At 45.6% G+C, this 24272-nt stretch overlaps 1 protein-coding gene across 1 annotated transcript in view; it reads right to left on the bottom strand.

The window, feature by feature from the left end:
- LOC101904377 (beta-glucuronidase-like) overlaps nt 1-24272 on the bottom strand; it is a 71068-nt gene that overhangs the window by 45031 nt on the left and 1765 nt on the right. The window contains 5 exon segments of the mRNA XM_059881690.1: nt 668-11626; nt 11716-11950; nt 16793-17097; nt 17972-18018; nt 22416-22658. The gene's annotated coding sequence lies outside the window, so the exon portion shown is untranslated.

The raw sequence follows: 24272 nt of genomic DNA, 5'->3' as shown, positions 1-24272 counted from the left end.
TGACCCTGAGTATTTCCTGACCACAATAAGACTGACACGAACATAAAACTGAGATGTTCTTTCCAAGCATCACCACACCAGTATAATAGCGTCCACTGATCCATTAAGAGCCGGCATTACCAAAGGAAAAAAAACCCATCGCAGTCCCAATCTGAGTAACCTTTAACCTCAGAGATGTTCTGGGAGCTAGAGCTCCATCTAGCTTCCGAACTTTCGATTCCTAGTGAGGCTAGGCGCTTTCTTGACTACCAATTCAAGTTTGGGACCTAAGCCACAGTACACAATAACAGTATAGATCACAAGTCCCTTGAAAGTCTATGATCCGATAGATTAGATTAGTACTTCTAATTCCCAAGGAGTTATGAAATGGTCAGAGAGTGGAAAGTTTGACGGAGAAAGGAGAGTTCGGTCCACACGCTTTGCCCATTTCTGGTCGGTTCCCAAAGGAGACATTGGGTGCCTCTTGGCATTGACAGGTCGGTATAACCCCTGACAGGTTTCTGCCATAAGCCGTATGAGATCACTGTGGAACCGCAGAGCAGGGCTCCTTACTTGCTTCACGCAGGGCATGCCATTCATTCACACAAGCACACGGTAGAGTTAGTAAAGTACAGCAGAAAACGTGTTCGCTAAGAGAACAAATAACTAAAGCTCCAAGCATCCTTACCTTGTCCTGAAGGATCCTGGATGAGCCCCCAAGATGAAAGGTTGTCGTTCAATCACGCGAATACACCGGGATTCTTGGCCCTGGAGAAGAATTCAATCCTGGGCCAGAGACAAGGCTTGATCGCTCAGAGCTTTTGTGTAATAAAGTTTTATTGAAGTATAAAGGAGATAGAGAAAGCTTCTGACATAGGCATCAGAAGGGGGCAGAAAGAGTACCTGCTTGCTAGTGTTAACGATGAGGTTATATAATCCAAAGAATGTCTGGAGGTTGTAAAGACCTCATCAGACCTACTCCCATTATTTACATTTTAAGATAACACTGTCCTCAGGCAGGATACATTCTTGTAACGACCAGGTCTACTCCCATAATTAACATTTTAAGATAACAGAAGGTTGAATCCAAAGACTGTCCTTAGGCAGGATACATTATTGTTATATAATCCTAAGGAATGTGGAGAAAGAAAAAAAGTTTGTCCTTTCTTCCTCCTTGAGAATTCCAGACCCCTCTCTCCTTGGGGACCCCTAGACTCCCTATCAACCTGCCTAGGAAATGACTCTCTCATATGCAATATTGCTCTTTACAGCATCGGACCCTGCTTCTATCACCAGTCACATCCACAACTGGGTGTTGTTTTTGCTTTGGCTCTGTATCTTCATTCTTTCTGGAGTTATTTCTCCACTGATCTCCAGTAGCATACTGGGCACCTACTGACCTGGGGAGTTCGTCTTTCAGTGTCCTATTTTTTTGCCTTTTCATACTGTCCATGGGGTTCCCAAGGCAAGAATACTGAAGTGGTTTGCCATTCCCTCCTCCAGTGGACCACATTTTGTCAGAACTCTCCACCATGACCCATCTGTCTTGGGTGGCCCCACACAGCATGGCTTCGTTTCATTGAGTTAGACAAGGCTTTGGTCTATGTGGTTAGATTGGTTAGTTTTCTGTGATTGTGGTTTCTATCTGTCCGCCCTCTGATGCCCTCTCTCAGTGCCTACCATCTTACTGGGGTTTCTCTTACCTTTGACGTATCCCTTTCATAGCCTGTCAGAAAATCTGCTAAATACCTGACCTGTGTCCACTGGAGGAGGGAATGGCAAACCACTTCAGTATTCTTGCCTTGGGAACCCCATGGATAGTATGAAAAGGCAAAAAAATAGGACACTGAAAGATGAACTCCCCAGGTTCATTCATTGGCACAAATAAGATTAAGGACAGAAGAACCCCCACCAGCTTGAATAACAGCTACTGGGGCCCTGCAGATAGTGTCTTTGGGACATACGGAGGAGTAGACTCCCCAGAGTTCCTCAATTGCACCTACTGCCCCTTGCCTGTTCACTGGAGGTTTGAGGAAAGAAGAAATGAGAGATTGTAAAGGAATTCAGATTTTGTTAGGCATATGTGCCTCCAGCCACAGGAGAGAGACCTACCTTAACTGGAGGTCTTCTGGAATCTGAGACTGAGCTACATGAACTTTCTGCTGAGTTTGTTATTAGCTGTCCCAGTTTCCAGCACATTGGGCTTGTCACTTCCCCCGCACTGGGTTTTCTTCGTGTTCAGCTCCCACCGTAGGAGCTTTCGCTGAGTTAGGCTCCTGCTGTGCTTGGCCTCCTCCTTGCGGGGGCTGTGCCAAGGCTGCTTCAGCCAGGTTAAATCTGAGCCACGGCATGAAAGATGTTAGGGGAGTGTGTAATTTCCTCGGTTCTGTCTCATCACAACAAAAATTTGAAGTGACGGATGTTAAAGCCCTCGGACAAAATGTGTCTCAGTCCTCAGACAGACCGTGTTACAGCTCTCAGCTCTCGGACAGATCAGTGTTACAGCTCCATGTTACACCTCAGTTTTATTTAGAAAATGAAAGGAAAATATATCCTCGAGGCGTGAGGGCATGCCGATGCAAAAGACACGGGGGCGGGGGAGAGAGAGAGAGAGAGCACCCGCGTGCGCATGAGCACGGGAGAGACTGGACCTTGGCCCTTTGGCTTCTCTTTTAAGTTTTTTTTTCCTCCCCTTGGGCCTGCCCTATGTAAATTGGGCCAGCCTAGAGTTCTGTTTGTTCTACCTGAGGTCCTCACTCTTGTCCTCGGACCTTCCTTTGCCCAATTTTTGCAGGCTTTTCCCTTCCTTGTCTTGTAGCCACTACCCTCCTGAACTCCTTTTTCCAATTATAACTACCTAACATGAAAGTTCTGCCCAGAGTTGAAGCTTATTCTATCTTCTGTTACTAAAAACTCTTCTTGGGGATGAGATACTGACACATGCAATAGCATGGAGTATCTCAAAAACATGATACTGAACAAAAGAAACGAGGCACAAAAAGCACATTGTCATTCTATTTATGTGGAACTCTAGAAAAGCCAGATCTACTCTATGGTGACACAGTGTTGATCAATGTTTGCCTGAGGCCGGGGGTGGAGGCAAGATAGACTGGGCAGAGCGGTGGAAAAGTTCTTTTTTCTTTGGTTGCGCCACATGGCTGGCTGGATCTTAAGTTTGCAGACCAGGGATCAAAACTGTGCCCCCTGCAGTGGAAAAGCCAGGGATGTCCAAAAGTTCTGTGTTTTGATGGTGCTGGCAGGTATTCAGGTACACACATTTGTCAAGCCTTATCAAACTGTACACTTAGAACAAGTGTGTACTTCATCATTTGTAAACTATACCTCAAGAGAATTTGTTTTAGACAATTGGGGGAAAAGTCCTTGAAACTATTTCTACAAGGGGAGGAAGGGTCTTTTCAGACACTCAGACTTGTCTTTAGATCTTGTAAAAATAATCTTTAACTTCTAAAATATTTGTTATTTTAATTGGTTGTTATATTTGATAATTCTTGTCCTGGTACTGACACTAAAATAGTAATTGCTATTTCTAGGGACATCCCTGTATTCCTAAAATACACACACACTCTAAGGACGAAAACTGGCAGTTCCTTCTTCTCTATATATGTATGAATGTGTAATGAAACCCATGACTCTGCAATTCCTTGTTTGAACATGAGTTTGAATGTCTTTGAGAGGTAGTATAGCAGAGTGACTAAGAGCATAAACCTCTTACCAGATTCAGATTCTACCTCTGTTCCTTACTTAACTTTTCTGTGCCTCAGTCACTCTAATTCTAACATGAGAATAATTACAGTTGTTGGAGAAGTGAATGAGTTAATTCATGTAAAACACCCAGGTAAGTACCTGGCATGATAGTCAGGCTAGTTATGCTGGAGTAACTAACAACAATCTCAGTTGTTTGAAATAGTAATAAGCATTTTTTTTGCTTTTTTATATATTCAATTAGAAATTGCCAGGTTTATGGTGCACATTTCTCAAATAAAATTAGATTATAATCATTAGCATGATTCTAAATATGCTAATTTATAGGTAAAGTAATGCCAAAGTTAAATTTGAGACATATCATGAGAAGAAACTGGAAAAAAGTTTGAATTTATAAAAACACAAAATTACTCCTTAATTTTGCTACAGGTTTTTCTCTGATCTTGGAGAGTCACTGCTTTCATTTGTCTTTGTGTTCCCATCTATAAAACTGTGGTCATTATACTTGACACTGCCTTTCTTAAGAGGGTGTTATGAGGATGAATACAGTAATACACTGTGGTAGGAACAATAAAGGTTTATATCTCACTCATGCCACACATCCATCAGAGGTTGGAAGAGAGGCATTTATCATCCTAAGTCACTCAGGAATTTAGGCCGATGGAAGTTCCATTTGGACACATGCTTCCAAGATCACAAGGCAGGAATAAGGGATGTGGCAGGTCAGGCACTGGCTCTTAAAATTTCTGTTATCTAAATCTCCTTGGGGGGAATTCCCTGGCAGCCTAATGGTTCAGACTCCATGCTTCCACTGCAGGGGGCATGGGTTCGCTCCTTGGTCTGGAAACTAAGATCCTACATGCCACAGCAAAAAAAAAAAAAAAAAAAATCAATCAATCAATCAATAAAGCTCATTTGGCAAAAAGAGTCATATGGTCACACCTAACTTCCAAGGGGCATGGATCAAGTGTCTAGAAAAGGGCAACACCAGAAAAATGTTTGGTGAAAAACACTAAAGATTACCAGGTTAACTATTACAATTCAACTTTAAAGTAAGTATAGGAGAACTCAATGAGGAGGTAACATTTAAGCCAAGACCTGGATCACTGAGAAGAAACTATGAGAACATTGCATGCAAAGTCCATAAAGCAGGAATGGGCTTGAAGCATTTGAGGAACAGGAAAATGACTCATGTTCAGAAAATGGTGAATAAGAGTGAGAGGTGGCAGGGCTGGGACACACAGGTTCTTGAGGGCCATGGTAAGGAGTCTGAATTTTACTCCAAGGTGTACTGGGAAGTCACTGGAGGATTTTTACCAGGTAACAAGGTGTAATTTTTATAAAGACCCTTCATTCTGCTTGCTCCGAGGGATGAGCAAGCATGGAGGAAGGGAAATCAGTTAAGAAGCAACAGTCCAAGTGAGAGATGGCTGTGGTCTGGACCAGCAAAGCAGCAATAGAGGTGGAAAGGAGCAAACAAGGTCAAGGTCAGTTTTGGAAGTAGAGCTGATGGTTGGGTTGTGGAGGGTGAAGGGAAGGAAGGAATCGAGAATGACTCCTAGGTTTCTGGCCTGAGAAGCTGAGTGGCTCTTGGGATGTAGATTTCTTCTGGAGTTGAAGCTGGTGGTAGTAAGTTTTCTGAATCAAGAGTTTTTATTTGTCCATATTAATAATGAGGTGCTTTTGATGTTTCAGGGTTGATACCACGTGGTTATGGTTGTTGTTCAGTTGCCAAGTCATGTCTCGTTGTTTTTAGATCCCATGAACTACAGCCCGCCAGGCTTCTGTCCGTGAGATTTGCCAGGCAAGAGTACTGGAGGGGGTTGCCATTCCCTTCTTCAGGGGATCTTTGTGACCCAGGGATTGAACCCAAGTCTCCTGCATTGGCAGGCGGGTTCCTTACCACTGAACCACCAGGGAAGCTGATCATGGAGGTAGTACTTCAGTATATGAATTTGGAGATCTGTGGAGTGCAAAACACTAGAGATATGAACTTGGGGACTGTATAAGTGTTCTACTGCTGCATAACAAGAAACCCACAAATCTAGCAGCTTACAACAACAAACATTTATTTTCTCATGGTTTCTGTTGGTTAGGAAATTGGGGGTGGCTTAGTTTGGTAATAATGGTTTGGGGTCTCATAAAGTTGTGGTCAAGATGTCAGCTGGAATGGAAGTCAACTGAAAGCTTAATGAGGGCTGGAGAATGGGCTGCCACACAGCTGTTGGCAGGAGGCTTCCATTTCTCACCCTGTGCCACTTCTATAGGCTTCTTGAGAACATGGCAGCTAGCTTCCCCTGAAGCATGCGATCCAAGAAACACCAATAGGCAGAAATTACACAATGACCTTGTCCTGGAAGCAACATACCATCAATTCTGCCATTGTTCATCTCACATAGACCAACCCTCATATGATATGAGAAGAGATTATAAAGAGATACAAGTTTCAAAAGATTCTCTTGGCATATACTGTACTAAGTCATGGAAATGGATGAGTTAATTTGGTGTGGTGAGGATATAGAACAGAGAACCCTGAGACACTCCCAACATCTGAAGATGGGACAAAAGAGAGGGAGCCAGAAGACAAGGCAGAGAAATGGCCAGTGAGATTGGAGGAAAATGAAGAGGATGTAGCTTCATGGAAGCGAAGGCACTTCTCCTTGAACACCCAAGCCAAAGGTTACCCAGAGTAAGATTGCAAGGGAATTTGGATCTAAGAACGCAGAATTGATGATGATGACAAGTACTGGGTTGGCCAAAAGCTTCATTCAAGCTTTTTGGAAAGATGTTACAGAAACGTTTTGGCCAGCCTCAATAGTTTCCATGGAGTGTTAATCCTGTTTGGAGTACAGTGGGAGTAAACGGGATGGAAGAATCTGGTGACCCAGAACATAGAAAATTCTGATAAACTGTACTGTGGAGGGGAACTTGGGATGAGAGACTATGCTTCATGACGGATGATTCTGGGATGTGTTGGAATACTTCACAATAGTGATTTAATGGACTTCCCTGGATGTCAGGCAGTAAAGAGTCTGTCTGCAATGAAGATTCCCTGGAGAAGGAAATGGCAACGCACTCAAGTAGTCTTGCCTGGGAAATTCCATGACAGAGGAGCCTGGCGGGCTACAGCCCATGGGGTCATAAGAGTTGGACACGACTAAGCGACAAATATTGGACACTGCATTTAGTGGTTCAATACTAGGGCAAATAGTGTCCATGCCAGAGGAGGGTTCACTGTGAGAACAAGTCCTTTCCTGATGGGAGTTTTGTCACTGTTTCTTCAGGCCATTCTACTTTATTGACAGCAATTTAACACACTATTTTGTTTGGAAGTACCAGACTTTCCAGAACAAGATGCACCAGCAATGCTAAGGTGTGAGCTGATACACTGGGGTATGAGTTCACAAAATAGATACAACCTCTGTTTAAGGTACTGGCACAGGTTGGTACCCTACAGACACAGGCATTGGAATAAATTCTATTACATATACCTTATGGAAAAGAAAACAGGGTGTGTGTATACATATGTATGTATAAAGTGAAGTGAAAGTTGCTCAGTCGTGTTCGACTCTTTGCGACCCCGTGGACTGTGCAGTCCATGGAATTCTCCAGGGTAAAATACTGCAGTGGGTAGCCTTTCCCTTCACCAGGGGATCTTCCCAACCCAAGGTTTGAACCCAGGTCTCCTGCATGGCAGGCGGATTCTTTACCAGCTGAGCCACAAGGGAAGCCCATGTATAATGATGAGAGCATATTCTCAATTACTGAGGTTATTTTGTGTAAGGAATGATCCTGCATTATCACCAGGTATTAAAAAGCATGAACTATCTGCTTGCAATTGTACTTATCTGTAACTTCTGGCCTCGTTTCTCCTCCACAACCCATATACACCCAGTGACAGTGTACCAAGCGGTCATCTCTGGCCCCGCACCTGGGCATCAGGGTAGCGGGTAAGCAGGCTGGCACACTGAGTAGCAGGCACACCCCTGGAAGCCTCCTGACATTGGACCGACTAGCAACAACTTTGCAGGGGCCATGGAGGTGCACTGGAGGGGGATACAGTGCTGACCAGCGCCCTGCATACCCTGTCTTGGAAGGTGGCTCCACTCCGCAGTTACAGGGGGCAGGGGATGAAGTGCTGCTTCTGATTTACTATCTAGGAGGGTGGGATGGGGGGCGGACTGGGGTGCTGTCAGGCCTTCCACTTGGCCTTTGTCAATACTCCAAGGCAGTTCCAATATCCCCCCTCATTTAGTTCACCATCATTGTGATCAAGATTGGAGGAACCTTCCCAGCAATGTCATAGGATTGAGTCCAGATCTCCTTTCCAGAACATTATGCCCTGATCCCAGACCAGTAGCCTCACTCTCTCTCAATAAACCCTCCCTATCTAGCTTTACCTCCACACTTTGGTCTCACAGACTTAACTCTGCTCTTTCACACGCTCACCCTTTCTGTCAGGACACATGCAGTGGCTCCTGCAACGCTCCACGATTGAGCTCTTCGCTCACAGCGGTGCTTGTACTTCCCTGCGCATCCTGTGCCGAGACCTGACCCAGTTATTGGTCTGGGGCCAGAGGGGAGGAGGCTTGCGATCTAGAGGACGTCCTGTGAGGCAGCCTCCTCAGGTGAGATCCTTTTTCTTAAACCAAGTTGTTTATGTATTTGTCTGCTCTGGGTCTTAGTTGTAGCATGTGGGATCTAGTTCCCTGACCAGGGATGGAACTCTGTTCTCCCACACTGGGAGCGTGGAGTCTTGGCCACTGGACCAGCAGGGAACTCCCCTCAGGTGAGATCATCATCTGTGGTTTCTGTCAAGAGGGGGCTACTCTCCAGGCAGGTAGGGCTTCTTTAACTGGTTAGAGGATTCAGGTAAAGCTGGGGTTCAAGAGGTTCAGGTTCAACCACCCAAAGGTCCACATCTCATGTCTCAGCTCTCAGTCCTTCTCTATGAGCCTCATAGGACTCACATCATAAGCTCTGGCGGCTTATGGTTCAATGCCGGGCCCAGTTTTCAGTGCAGTCTTCCTACAACTACAGGAGATGAAGGTCTCTGTCAACAGTGCCAAGTAGGCCTTGAGGCTTCACTGGGCCCTCAATTGCTACTTGGCTGGAGATAGCCTGTCATTCTTTTTCTTGAAGTGTCTCTGGGAACTTAGCAAACCCAGTCAGCTTAAAATTACAGTCCTTAAAATTAACCTTACTCACATTTCATTCCAGTTCTATGGCCTGGCCTATTATTTCCCCTTCCACCTGTAGCTTATCTCAATTCATAACAGGTAATCTTAGTGATTCCAGTGTTAGGGCACCTCAGGAGCTACGCCCTCCACTCACTGGAGTGACGGCAGGGCCCTTGTTGCTGAATGACTGCAAAGGTTGTCTTGTTCCAGAATCCTGTTCCAAGGGCTGACTTCCCAGAACCACTTCCAGTTGGGTTTTCTTGAAAGCAGAGCTGAAGACAAAGGCCTATTGTTACTATTATTATTTTGGCCACCCTATGAAGCATGTAGAATCTCAGTTCTTCAACTAGGGATGGAACCCACACCCTGTGTAGTGGAAGGGCTGAGTCTTCCCCACTGGACCAGCAGAGAAGCCCCAGGGCAAAAGCCGATTCCATGGAGGCACTGATTTGGAAAATGTGCCCTGAAGTATGGTAGCAGGAAGAGGAAAACAGAGAAGAACGAAAAGGTAATATCAAAGTGCATAAACAAGGTCACACCTTGATCGTACATAATGTCTCCCAGATTTCCATCCTATTGCAGGAAAGGCTGAAACACTTATGCAATGGTTCCTATCTCTCTTTGAATGGTGATGTCTCTAGATTATTAACAATGATTTCACTTCTACTTCTCAGCTTTACTAAAGAGGCAGAATTGAGCTATTCAGAGCCAGTAGGTGGTAAGCCTGTTTTCAGGGGTTTCAGTTCAGTTCAGTCGCTCAGTTGTGTCCGACTCTTTGTGACCCCATGGACCACAGCTTCCAGGCCTTCCTGTCCATCACCAACTGCTGGAGATTACCAAAACTCATGTCCATTGGGTTGGTGATACCATCCAACCATCTCATCCTCTGTCATCCCCTTCTCCTCCTGCCTTCAATCTTTCCCAGCATCAGGGTCTTTTCAAATGAGTCCACATCAGGTGGCCAAAGTATTGGAGTTTCAGCTTCAACATCAGTCCTTCCAATGAACACTCAGGACGGATCTCCTTTAAGATGGACTGGTTAGATCTCCTTGGAGTCCAAGGGACTATCAAGAGTCTTCTCCAACACCACAGTTCAAAAACATCAATTCTTCAGCGCTCAGCTTTCTTTATAGTCCAACTCTCACATCCATACACGATTACTGGAAGAACCATAGCCTTGACTAGACAGACCTTTGTTGGCAAAGTAATGTCTCTATTTTTTCATATGCTGTCTAGGTTCATCAATACATTCCTTCCAAGGAGTAAGCGTCTTTTAATTTTCATGGCTGCAGTCGCCATCTGCATCTCCAAGTCAGTTCTGATTTGGAGCCCAGAGAAATAAAGTCAGCCACTGTTTAGACTGTTTCCCCATCTGTTCACCATGAAGTGATGGGACTGGATGCCATGATATTAGTTTTCTGAACGTTAAGCTTTAAGCCAACTTTTTCACTCTCCTCTTTTACTTTCATTAAGAGGCTCTTTAGTTCTTCTTAGCTTCCTGCCATAAGGGTGGTGTCATCTGCATATCTGAGGTTACTGCTATTTCTCATGGCAGTCTTGATTCCAGCTCGTGCTTCATCCAGCCCAGCATTTCTCATGATGTACTCTGCATATAAGTTAAATAAGCAGGGTGACAACATGCAGCCTTGATGTACTCCTTTTCCTATTTGGAACCAGTCTGTTGTTCCATGTCCAGTTCTAACTGTTGCTTCCTGACCTGCATACAAGTTTCTCAAGAGGCAGGTCAGATGGTCTGATAGTCCCATCTCTTTCAGAGTTTTCCAGTTTGTTGTGATCCACACAGTCAAAGGCTTTGGCATAGTCAATAAAGCAGAAATAAGATGTTTTTCTGGAATCTCTTGCTTTTTCGATGATCCAGCGGATGTTGGCAATTCGATCTCTGGTCCTCTATGCCTTTTCTAAAACCTGGTTGAACATGTGGAAGTTCACAGTTCATGTATTTCTGAGGCATTGCTTGGAAAATTTTGAGCATTACTTTACTGGTGTGTGAGATGAGTGCAATTGTGCGGTAGTTTTAGCATTCTTTGGCATTGCCTTTCTTTGGGACTGGAATGAAAACTGACCTTTTCCAGTCCTGAGCCCACTGCTCAGTTTCTGAAAATTGCTGGCATACTGAGTGCAGCGCTTTCACAGCATCATCTTTTAGGATGTGAAATAGCTCAACTGGAATTTCATCACCTCCACTAGCTTTGTTCGTAGTGATGCTTCCTAAGGCCCACTTGACTTCATGTTCCAGGATGTCGGCTCTAGGTGAGTGATCACATGGATTGGTCACTGGTAATTGCGTTTTCAGGGAACTCAGCTTAGACTGAAATCAGAGGTTACCAAAGAGGGTGGGACATGGGCCACCAGAGGCATCTGCTATACCATGTGATCAACTGCTCACATGAGGACCTTAGAAGGGCTCTAGCTAGTGAGGTGCCCAACAGCGTAAGCTTTGAGCTTCAGGCTTTAATCTGCCTTTGTGGAGGAACTCACATTTGTCCTGGAGGGAATGGCTGAGGCAGTGAGCTCTCCACACAGGGTGTATCCTCCTTCCCTGGTTCCCCGCTACTTGGAGTTCCAGCGTCTCTCTCAGGCACATCCTGCCTGCTCCTCTGGCTCTCCAGTATTCTATGCGTGAACTGAAAGGCAACTGGGGAGCACCAGTCTTGCCGTGGGCTTCACTGGGATCTTGCTGAGATTTAAGGCTGGTTCTCTTGTCAGTTGTCTTGTTAGATAAACTAGAGTGAGGGAGAAAACCTGGAGTTAGCAATTTGTAGACAGGAAGCAATGCCGGGGAGAGGAGGTGGGGAGAGGCGGCCTTAGTTACCTGTCAAGGAAGAATCCCTCCCTCACGGCCATTTCAGATTTTTCAATAGTTCACCGGAGAGCCGATGAATTAGCCATCTGCTGGCCAATGCAGGCAAGTCCTCTGACAGATCTTTAAAGGAAAGGTTTGGGGACTTCCCTGGTGGTCTGGTGGCTAAGACTTCATGCTCCCAATGCAGGGGGTGTGGGTTTGATCCCCAGTAAAGGACGAAGATCCCACATGCCACAACTAAGGCCTGGCACAAAGAAACAAATAAATATGAAAATATAAGTAAGTAGAGGAAAGTTTCAGAAGAAAAGCAGGAATTACAGAGCAGTGCCCATGAGAGACAGAACTCAGCAATTTCCCTGCATTTGTTAGCTTGGTCTCCCTTTCTCCGTGTGTAGACGCATCCTTAGGATAGAAAGAGTCTGTGTGCCCACCTTCGCAAGCAGCAAAGAGGAAGCTGGTTTCATTCCCACCAGGGTTGGTGGCTGTGGGGGCGAAGATTCTCCCAAGGGGGAAGTGGGTGGTGGCAGCAACTGAGGAAGAGAAAAGGGGACACAGAAGTGGAGAGGTTCCAGAAGAAAAGCTACAGAATGGTGGGCGATCCCTGACAACAGTCAGGGTGTGGTTTTAGAATAGCTTTCAGGCTGAAAAACTGGGGGAGGAGAGCTCAATTCAGAAATATTGGGAGGATGGGGATTTCCCTGGCAGTTCCGTGGTTAAGACTCTGCAGGGGGGAGTCTTAATGCAGGGGGCACAGGTTCGATCCTAGGTTGGGGAACTAAGATACCACATGCAACCAGGTGCAACCTAAAAAAAAAAAAGGGGGGGGGTGGGGAAGATAGAGAAAAACAGAGCTTGAATCTGGTAAAAGAGCAAATTTAGAGTAAATGGGGACGATGAAAATTAGAGGAGATGGTAGGCTGGGAGGAATCTCAGAAGTCTTGGGGAAGAGAAAATGAAAAGAACCTAGAACATGATCCAGAAAATGAGTCACCACGGGTAATGGAAAGGTAGATAAAGTCAAGGTGGTCACAGAACAAAGGCCCAGGATGGGAAGGCCACTGATAGGGACAGGAGGTATGATGGAGAGGGGACCTGAGCCAAGGACCAAATTGCTCAGTGAATCTGAGGCCTGTGCATAGGCGGAGGGAATGAACCAGAGGCCAAGAAATGTGAAGATAAAGGTATCTGGGAAAAAAAGAGAATTCCTTCATGATCTCGTGGTTGAGACTCTGCCATTTCACTGTTGAGGGCCTCGGTTCCTTCCCTAGTTGGGGTTCTAAAATTCTACAAGCCACATGGTGTGGCTAAAAAACAGACAAAACTCTGAAATGATCCCTGAAGAATGAGAGTGATGGGGAAGAGGGAAGAGTTAACTAGTCAGGATGGAAGGGCTTCCAGACAGAGGGAAGGTCCTAAGCCAGGGCCCAGAAGCCAGCAGGAGCATGGTGTGTTCTAGAACTCAGAGCCAGGGATCAGGGGGACCAGTCAGACCACAACAGACTATACTAAGGGGTCTGCATTTATTCTCAAGGAGATGGTGACCTGCTCATTCATCCTCTTTGTCCCCTCTACTCATAACATAGGGTGTCTTAGGGCTAATCTTGAGATCTGTTATCCACCTACCCTCCATTCTTTGGTGACCTCATCCATTCTCACTGCTGGCAACTCCCAAAATTTAATCTCCAGATTCAGCTTATGCATGGCTGCAAAATGAAGGGGGAAGGAAACTGGCCAATGGACTTCACCCTTCAGGGTCTGGTTGTCAGAGTCACGTGTTCATAAACTAAGTTTCCTCTGACCATAACAAACATTAGAAAATCAACTTTCAATTAATTAAGTATATACAGGTTGACTCTGAAATGGAAAATCAATTAATTAATTTATAGAAACAGATCAACCTTTACTTATTTGTGCCCATTTGTGAGCTTCAAAACGGTTATTGGTTTCTTTCTTGGTAGTGCTAATGGGAAAGGATCTGCCTGCCAAAGCAGGAGATGCCAAGAGACGAGGGTTTGATCCCTGGGTGAGGAAAACAGGCTTGCATGAAAATGGCAACCCAGTCCAGTATTCTTGTCTGGGAAATCCCATGGATGAGGAGCCTGGTGGGCTACAGCCCATGGGGTCACAAGAGTCGGACATGACTGAGAGACAAACATTGGACATTGGATTTAGTGACTCAATAGCAAGGCAAAAATAGTCTCCATGCCAGAGGAGGGCTCACTGTGGGAACAAGTCCTTGCCTGATGGGGAGTTTTGTCACTGTTTTTTCAGGGCATTCTGCTTTATTGACAGCCTTTTAGCACACTATTTTGTTTGGAAGCACCAGACTTTCCAGAACAAGATGCACCAGCAATGCTAAGGTGGAGCTGATACACTGGGGTGTGAGTTCACAAAATGATGTAACCTCTGTTTAAGGTACTGGCACAGGTTTGTACCCTACAGACACAGGCATTGGAATAAATTCTATTACATATACCTTCCGGAAAAGAAAACAGGGTGTGTGTGTGTATACATATGTATGTATAATGATAAAGTGAAGTGAAAGTTGCTCAGTCGTGTCCGACTCTTTGCAACCCCATGGACTCTACAGTCCATGGAATTCTCCAGGGTAAAATACTGCAGTGGGTAGCCTTTCCCTTTGCAAGGGGATCTTCCCAACCCAGGGATTGATCCCAGGTCTCCTGCATTGCAGGCGGATTCTTTACTAGCTGAGCCACAAGGGAAGCCCATGTATAATGATGAGAGTGCATTCTCAATTACTGAGCTATTCTGTGTAAGAAATTATCCTACATTATGACTAGGGATCAACAAGCATGAATTATCTGCTTGCAATTGTACTTATCTGTAACTTCTGGCCTCGTTTCTCCTCCACAACCCATATACACCCAGTGACAATGTACCAAGCGGTCATCTCTGGCCCCACACCTGGGCATCAGGGTAGCAGGTAAGCAGGCTGGCACAGTGAGTAGCAGGCACACCCCTGGAAGGCTCCTGACACTGAACCCACTAACGTGAACTTTGCAGGGGCCGTGGAGGGGCACTGGAGGGGGATATAGTGCTGACCAGTGCCCTGCACACCCTGTCTCGGAAGGTGGCTCCACTCCGCAGTTCCAGTGGGGTGAAGTACTGCTTCTGGTTTCCTATCTAGGTGGGTAGGATGGGGGGTGGATTGGGAGCCTCCAGGGCTTCCACTTCGTCTTCGTTAATACTCCAAGGCAGGTCCAACACCCCTCATTTAGTTCACCGCCATTGTGATCAAGATTGGAAGAACCTTCCCAGCAATGTCATAGGATTGAGTCCAGATCTTTCCAGAATGTTATGTCCTGATCCCAGACCAGTAGCCTCACCCTCTCTCAATAAACCCTCCCTATCTAGCTTTACCTCCACACTTTGGTCTCATAGACTGAGCACTGCTCTTTTAGAGGCTCGCCCTTTCAGTCAGGACACATGCAGTGGCTCCTGCAACGCTCCACGATTGAGCTCTTTGCTCACAGTAGTGCTTGTACTTCCCTGCGCATCCTGTGCCGAGACCTGACCCAGTTATTGGTCTGGGCCAGAGGGGAGGAGGCTTGCGATCTAGAGGAGGACGTCCTGTGAGGCAGCCTCCTCAGGTGAGATCCTTTTTCTTAAACCAAGTTGTTTATGTATTTGTCTGCTCTGGGTCTTAGTTGTAGCATGTGGGATCTAGTTCCCTGACCAGGGATCGAACTCTGTTCTCCCACACTGGGAGCGTGGAGTCTTGGCCACTGGACCAGCAGGGAACTCCCCTCAGGTGGGATCTTCACCTGTGGTTTCTGTCAAGGGGAGGCCACTCTCCAGGCAGGTAGGGCTTCTTTAACTGGTTAGAGGATTCAGGTAAAGCTGGGGTTCAAGAGGTTCAGGTTCAACCACCCAAAGGTCCACATCCCACGTCTCAGCTCTCAGTCCTTCTCTATGAGCCTCATAGGACTCACATCATAAGCTCTGGCGGCTTATGGTTCAATGCCGGGCCCAGTTTTCAGTGCAGTCTTCCTACAACTACAGGAGATGAAGGTCTCTGTCAACAGTGCCAAGTAGGCCTTGAGGCTTCACTGGGCCCTCAATTGCTACTTGGCTGGAGATAGCCTGTCATTCTTTTTCTTGAAGTGTCTCTGGGAACTTAGCAAACCCAGTCAGCTTAAAATTACAGTCCTTAAAATTAACCTTACTCACATTTCATTCCAGTTCTATGGCCTGGCCTATTATTTCCCCTTCCACCTGTAGCTTATCTCAATTCATAACAGGTAATCTTAGTGATTCCAGTGTTAGGGCACCTCAGGAGCTACGCCCTCCACTCACTGGAGTGACGGCAGGGCCCTTGTTGCTGAATGACTGCACAGGTTGTCTTGTTCCAGAATCCTGTTCTAAGGGCTCACTTCCCAGAGCCACTTCCAAAGAGGAAAAGTTAAAATTTCACAAAACCTCCTTTGTGCCTCTAGAACTCAGCTTGCCCCTTGCAAAGTCTAGATCACACTGGTCACATAGTCTCAAAAATGGGGACTTGCAATACTAGGAACTGGACCTTATCTCACTCACCCTTGTCCTGCCATTTGCAATCACCCAGAAGGCGATGGCACCCCCATTCCAGTACTCTTGCCTCGAAAATCCCATGGATGGAGGAGCCTGGTGGGCTGCAGTCCATGGGGTCATGTACAGTCGGACATGACTGAGCGACTTCACTCACTTTTCACTTTCATGCATTTGAGAGGGAAATGACAACCCACCCCAGTGTTCTTGCCCGGAGAATCCCAGGGACGGCAGAGCCTGGTGGGCTGCCATCTATGGGGTCGAACAGAGTCGGACACGACTGAAGTGACTTAGCAGCAGCAGTAGCAGCAGCCCCTGTAAACCTGCTTAATCAAGCCTGTCCAGGTCAGGCATCCCTCTTCCCATCTGGACCACTGCTCCTGCGCACCGAAACCCCTTAGTTTAAACCAGCCTGTTAACATCTAGTGTTGCCCACTACAGTCTGTCTATAAACACCCTGTAATCCCTTTGTTCGGGGCTCAGAGCTTGGAGTGTTAACTACTCTGGGCCTGCTGACATAAAAAACCTGAGTTCTCCAAACCTCTGAGTGTGGTGCTTGGTTTCTTGAGTACTGGTTTCTGCAACATTTCTGGAGGCCCCAGCAAGACTCCAACCACGCCAGCCCGTTGAGCTGCCAGACTGGTGGCTCTGCCGCGCTGGAGCGAAGGAACCCCGAGATGAAGGAGGAGGCGTGCCACCTGATGGTATTCCGGGTTCTCTTTCAGACCGGCATTCCGATTCTTCATTTGGCCGAGCCCCAGCTGGACTCATTGGAGGGACGGATCAACTCGCCAGGAATGGCCACAGGATAAGGTAAGGCTCTGGGGTCAGTCCCCAGGCAGGAACCTATCCCAACGAGTAGAAGAGGAGACTGAGCACCTCTATGGGCTCCCAGGAAGGGAGCATCAACTAGGGAGATCTGGGGACTTGGGAGGAAGGGAGGCATCATGAATGATAAACTTCTCAGGGCTCCCAAGAAGGGAGCAACAGTAAAGGAACCCTGGGGACTCAGGAGAAGGGAGGAATCATGAATGATAACCTCCTTGGGGCTCCCAGGAAGGGAGCAAGGAAACCTAGGGGACTCAGGAGAAGGAAGGCATTGTGATAGCCTCTGAATGATTTTGAGTGTGTGATTGCTGATTGAATGGAGTGAGAGAAATTTTTTGGAAACTACAAAGCCAATTCTTTTTGCATATACAATAAAAACAACTAACTTGTTAAAAGGCCTGCCCAGGGAAAAGCTTGAAATTAACCCTTTCCGTGTCCTTGAAATACGCAGCCAGCTTTGTCTGAGACCTTAGCCTTGGGAAAATTAGAACTTCAAGCAAAGAAAAAAAAAAGGGGGGGGTGTCAAAGAGATATTTTAAATCTCAGACAGAAAACTATAAGATCTCTGTCAATCTGTCTGTCTGGATTTATGTATGTCTCAGTTTATGTCTTTTTTCTGATAATATTGTTGAAGTTGTAAATGAGTGCTAATTTAATTGGCTTAAAGAAAAGTAAGTGTTTATGAATCAAACAATACAATACAAACAATACAAGAAAAATTAACTAAATAAATTTCAGATTCATATGAATTGGAAAATATTCAATATTAAATACCTAGTATTAATGTTTGTTTAATTATCTAATAAGAAAGTAGGATGTATGTTTTTAATAAAGAAGATGTAAAAAATAAAATTGCATTTTATAAAGGGAAAAGAAAGTAGGTCTGACTTACAGGTGGCTGTTATAGAAAGTGATTAAAAAGTTTCTGGAAGATGGAACCTGAAAAAAAAGTTTTGTGCATGGTTAGGACTAAGTTTAAAATAAATTTAGTTAAGTTTACCTAAATGAGTTTGAAGTAAGCTAGTACAAAAATTTAAATTCGGCCTTTCTCTCTAAGAGGACATACTTTCTTCAGATGTTGAACTGCTTTTAAAAACAGATTTAAGGGTTTTTTTTAACCTCTTAATTGATCTGTTCTATATTTACCTTTGAAATCTTTTGTTAACTTTGCCTACAGTGTTAATGCCCTCACAATGAGTTCTCCAAAAAAGAAAAAATTACTTTAGTAAACAAAAATAAATATTATTTAAGATTATGGTACATGTAGACAAAGCTCATTCTGCTTCTACAAAAAATAATCCCTTATGGTTAGACTTTTGCTATCTTGATGTCCTTAAAACATGGTGATAGTCTGCTCTTAGTTCTCTAAAAAAGAAAACATTACGTTTCACTAAATATTAAGTTCTAGTTTTGTTAATTAAGGTCTGTGCTTACTAAGATTCACTTCTGAGATAGTTCCTTGTTATGTTATATTGCTAAAAGGTTTAATTATTAAAAAGGACACTCTTAAGATGGTTTCTAAAGCTTATCTCAGTAACCAGTCTTTGGATAAAGCTCAGATGCTCCATGAGGTACAGGAGATTAACACCTGGCTATAATCATTTAACTCAGACAGATGACCTGGGGAATACCAGGCTGTATACAATGAAAGTTCTTGACCTAAATTCTTGCTTGTGACCTTACTAATAACTGCTAGCTATATTATTTTCTATGTAGCTTGTTTCAGAAGATTATTTCTTACGTTACCAAAGGTGTGACTGAGCCTGTGATAAAATGCTGATATGCAATTCCATATGAGATCAATAATTGTAATAATGTAACTCTAGATGTGGGAAGAAGCAACAAGAGGAAATATTTTCCTGGACCAAGAGGCTAGTAAGACAGGTATGGTCCAGAGACTTTGCTACTTACAAGGCCTGGCCTAGTGACAACACATTGAGTGGCCTGTCAGTGGAATCTTTTGTTAGACCTGGGAGTGAGCCTTCCCAGCACCGTGGGACACAATGACCTTGAAATGCCCCAAAACATGGTCACATATGTAGCTATGAAGGGGCCCTGCTGACTGGAAGCTGGCCCTTGCCAGCTGCCTCTACAAAGAGTAAATCATGACTACTATAAGATGTTGACCGTCAATACCCCCTTGAAAGGCCTTCAGGGTGGAGACAAAAAATAAGGCACTCTGTGCTCTGGGAAAACCCAGAAAAACAGGCCTTCAGATAGATGTTTTCAGATAAAATTTTTATGAGTCCGAATTCTTGCATCTTCTCATACCTAGAGAAACACTAATGTCTTGAACCAATGTCTGGACCTGGTTCTCCTAGCTAGCGCCTCAGCAGCATTCCTACTTCTATTAATCTTCGAGCCGTGTATCTTTAAATTTCTTGTTAAGTTTGTTTCTCCAAGTAGTAGTAATACGACAAGAATATCCCCCGGCCAACGCCCAGACAATGCTAGAACAACCTGCCTTATTCTGTGGACTCTCTATGGCCTCTGTAAAGGCACCCCAAGGTCCTCAGGCTATTCTCCCTTTGAGATCTTATACGGGAGACCACCCCCAGTGATAAAAAAGCTCAAGGGAGATCACCAACAACTAGCTGACCTGGAGATGTCCCAACACCTCCAGGCCCTGGGAAAGTCTTCCGCCATATTGTCTGAGAAACCTGAGAAAGGACACCCATTCCACTGGGCAACTGGGTTCATCCCTATCAGCCAGGAAATGAGTTATAGGTGTCATCCCTTGGATCCACCACACCAGAGTCAAGAAGGCAGCGGCTTCCTGTAATGAGGACACCTGGAAAGCAGTTCGGGACCCCAAAAACCCCCTCAAGATCTGGTTCCAAAAACAGTGACCCTCACCCTCGAAGGACGCTGACCCCTGCTCTAGTCACTCCGGGAGCTGACTAGTCAATGCACGGCAGAAGCTTGAGGATTCTTCAGCCTTGCTCTAGCCACGCTCCAGCAGCTGGCAGCAGCTGGGAGGTCAATGCACAGCTGAAGCCTGAGGATCCAGCTATCAAAATATCAATGGATTTTCATTGTCAACCCTGGACTGTATCCCTGATTGCTATTATTTCTGTGTTCTTCACTAAAGGACTAGCTTTAGTTGCACCCCAGGACTGGGATTTGGGTCAGAAGCCACAGTTAGCTGTCTGTTATCTCACTGTAGTGGGAAGCCTCATTCTTATTAAAAGTCTCTTATGATCAATTCTCCCTACTAACTAAACTGCTCCACAGTATAGCTGACCCCCCCTTCACGATAGGCTCAGTTGCTATAGCTGTGACAACTCAAAGATGGGGAGAAAACCTTTTGCTAGTGTTCAGTTATCTGTTATGTGCAGGCTGCTTTGCAGCCTTTTGGTGTCCCTTGCTGTAACAGATGGTGCCGCCCCCATCAAGGCCTTTTCTCTGTTTGTGGGACAGATGCTTATGTCTACCTGTCAATTAGATGGGTATCTGCACCTTAGCTTTCCTCACTCCCCAGATGAACACTGTCCCTAACAGCCAGACTCTCACCGTACCTCTGGCAGCACATACATGGTCAAAAACAGCCATCCAGCTTATTGGTCTGGGAATCACGGCTGCGCTAGGTATGGGAATAGGAGGAATTGCTTCATCAACCACCTTTTACCATACACTATTCAAAGACTTCACAGACGACATTGAGAGAGTGGCCAAATCTTCAGTGGCATTCAGTTCAGTTCATCAGTGGCATTACAGAAGCAACTAGATTCCCTGGCTGAGGTGGTTTTACAAAACAGGAGAAGGCTAGACCTACCTAACTGACAGCTGAAAAGGGAAGACTCTGCCTCTTCTTGAATGAAGACTGCTGCTTTTATGTAAACCAATCAGAAATAGACGGGGACAAGGCCCAACAGCGAAGGGAACAAATCATAAAAAGGAGAGCAAAACTAGCTAATTCCTGGGGTAATTGGAGTAATGTCTGGAGCAGGGCGTCGTGACTTCTCCCTTGAACAGGTCCTCTCTTCATGCTCTTTGCGGCGCTCTTGTTTGGCCCTTGTATTCTCAGTGCTATTACCCAGTTCATAACCTCTCAGACTGAATCCATAAAGTTACAAATGGTAACAGTTCAATATAGCCCCCTAAACGATGGGGAGCTCTGAGTGTCCTACCAAAAATATGAGATGACGCTTTCTACAACGAGTGATAGAAAGAAGCATCAAGAGGGGGGAATGAAGAGGAAAAGTTAAAATTTTACATCACGTCCTTCTCCTTCTGCCTCTGTAACTCAGCTTACTCCTTGCAAAGTCTAGATCACGTAGGTCACATAGTCTCAGAAAGTGGGGACTTGCAATACTAGGAACTGGAGTTTATCTCACTCACTCTTGTCTTGATCTTTGCATTTGCCCAGGCCCTGCAAACCTGCTTAATCATGCCTGTCCAGGGCAGGCATCCCCCTTCCCATCTGGATCACTGTTTCTGCACACGCGAAACCCTTTACTTTTAACCAGTCTACTAAGAGTTAGTGTTGCCCACTACAGTCTGTCTCAAAAAACTCTGTAATCCTTTTGTTCAGGGCTCAGAGCTTGGAGTGTTACTCCTCTGGGCCTGCTGGCATAATAAACCTGAGTTCTCCAACTCTCCGGTGTGGTCCTTGGTTTCTCGAGTAATGGTTTCTGCAAGACTTCCAGTTGGTTTTTTGAAAGCAGAGCTGAAGACAAAGGCCTATTATTATTATTATTATGGCCACCGTGTGAAGCATGTAGAATCTTAGTTCTTCAACCAGGGATGGAACCCACACCCTGTGTAGTGGAAGGGCTGAGACTTCCTCACTGGACCAGCAGAGAAGCCCCAGGGCAAAGGTTTATTCCACACAGGCACTGATTTGGAAAATGTTCCCAGATATGGTAGCAGGAAGAGGAAGACAGAAAAGAATGAAAAGCTAATATCAAAGTGCATAATCAAGGTCACACCTTGATCGTACATAATGTCCCCATTGCAGGAAAGGCTGAAACACTTATGCAATGGTTCCTATCTCTCTTTGAATGATGATGTCTCTAGATTATTAACACTAATTTCACCTCCACTTCTCAGCTCTATTGAAGAAGCAGAATTGAGCCATTCAGAGCCTGCAGGCAGAGAGCCTTTGTTTTCAGGGGACTGGTCATTGCTAATTGCGTTTTCAGGGAACTCAGCTTGGACAGAAATTAGAGGCTGCCAAAGGGGATGGGAAACGGGGCTCCAGAGGCATCTGTTATAACGTGTGATCAACTGCTCCCATGCCCCTGAGGACCTTAGAAGGGGCTCTAGTTAGTCAGGTGCCCAATGGCTTAAGCTTTGAGCTTCAGGCTTTAATCTGCCTTTCTGAAGGAACTCACGTTTGTCCTGGAGGGAATGGCTGAGGCAGTAGCTCTCCACACAGGGTGTATCCTCCTTCCCTGGTCCCCCGTTACTTGGAGTTCCAGCGTCTCTCTCAGGCACATCCTGCCTGCTCCTCTGGCTCTCCAGTATTCCAAGCGTGAAGTGAAAGGCAACTGGGGAGCACCAGTCCTGCTGTGGGCTTCACTGGGATCTTGCTGAGATTGAAAGCGGTTCACACATCAGTTGTCTTGTTAGATAAACTAGAGTGAGGGGGAAAAGCCTGGAGTTAGCAATTTATAGATAGGAAGCAATGCCCTGGGAGGCGGGTGGGGAAGGGGCCTTAGTTACTGTCAAGGAAGAATCCCTCCTTCCCTCAAGACCATTTCAGATTTTTCAACAGTTCACCAGAGAAAAGATGAATTAGCCATCTGCTGGCCAATGCAGGCAAATCCTTTGACAGATCTTTAAAGGAAAGGTTTCAGGACTTCCTTGGTGGTCTGGTGGCTAAGACTTCATGCTCCCAATGCAGGGGGTGTGGGTTTGATCCCCAGTAAAGGACGAAGATCCCACATGCCACAACTAAGGCCTGGCACAAATAAACAAACAAATAAATATGAAAAAATAAGTAAGTAGAGGAAAGTTTCAGAAGAAAAGCAGCAACTACAGACCAGAGCCCATGAGAGATGGAACTCAGTAACTTCCCTGTGTTGTTAACTTGGTCTCCCCTTTCTCCGTGTGTAGACGCATCCTTAGGACAGAAAGAGTCTGTGTGCCCACCTTTGCAAGCAGCAAAGAGGAAGCTGGTTTCATTCCCGCCAGGGTTGGTGGCTGCGGGGGAGAAGATTCTCCCAAGGGGGAAGTGGGTGGTGGCAGCAACTGAGGAAGAGAAAAGGGGACACAGGAGTGGAGAGATTCCAGAAGAAAAGCTACAGAATGGTGGGCGACCCTTGCAAGAGTCAGGGTGTGCTTTTAGAATAGCTTTCAGCCTGAAAAACTGGGAGAGGAGAGCTAAATTCAGAAAAGTGGCAAGGACAGGGATTTCCCTGGTGGTTCAGTGGTTAAGACTCTCCTTCCAATGCAGGGGGCACAGGTTCGATCCCTGATTGGGGAACTAACATACCACATGCTGCGAGGTTGGACCAAACATTAAAAAAAAAAAAGGAGGATAGAGAAAAACAGAGTGTGGATCTGGTAAAAGAGCAAATTTAGAGTAAGTGGGGACAATGAAAATCAGAGGAGATGGTAGGCTAGGAGGAATCTCAGAAGTCTTGGGGAAGAGAAAATTAAAAGAACCTAGAACATGATCCAGTAAATGAGTCACCATGGGCAATGGAAAGGTAAATGAAGTCAGGGTGGTCACAGAACAAAGGCCCAGGATGGGAAGGCCACTGATAGGGACAGTAGTTACGATGGAGAGGGGACCCGAGCCAAGGACCAAATTGCTCAGTGAATATGGGGCCTGTGCATATGCGGAGGGAATGAACCAGAGGCCAAGAGATGTGAAGATAAAGGTATTTGGAAAAAAAGAGAATTCCTTCGTGATCTCACTGTTGAGGACCTCGGTTCCATCCTTGGTTGAGGAACTAAGATTCTACAAGCCACATGGTGTGGCTAAAAACAGACAAACATAAAAAACAAACAAACAAAATTCTGAAATGATCCCTGAAGAATGAGAGTGATGGGGAAGAGGGAAGAGTTAACCAGTCAGGGTGGAAGGGCTTCCAGACAGAGGGAAGATCCTAAGCCAGGGCCCAGAAGCCAGCAGGAGCATGGTGTGTTCTGGAACTCAGAGCCAGGGATCAGGGGGACCAGTCAGACCATAACAGACTATACTAAGGGGTCTGCATTTATCCTCAAGGAGATGGTGACCTGCT

The sequence above is a fragment of the Bos taurus genome, chromosome 25 (assembly GCF_002263795.3).
Source record: "Bos taurus isolate L1 Dominette 01449 registration number 42190680 breed Hereford chromosome 25, ARS-UCD2.0, whole genome shotgun sequence".
NCBI classification, from domain to species: Eukaryota; Metazoa; Chordata; class Mammalia; order Artiodactyla; family Bovidae; genus Bos; species Bos taurus.
The sequence above is the reverse complement of the archived record's forward strand: the minus strand, read 5'-3'. Positions and strand labels throughout refer to the sequence as shown.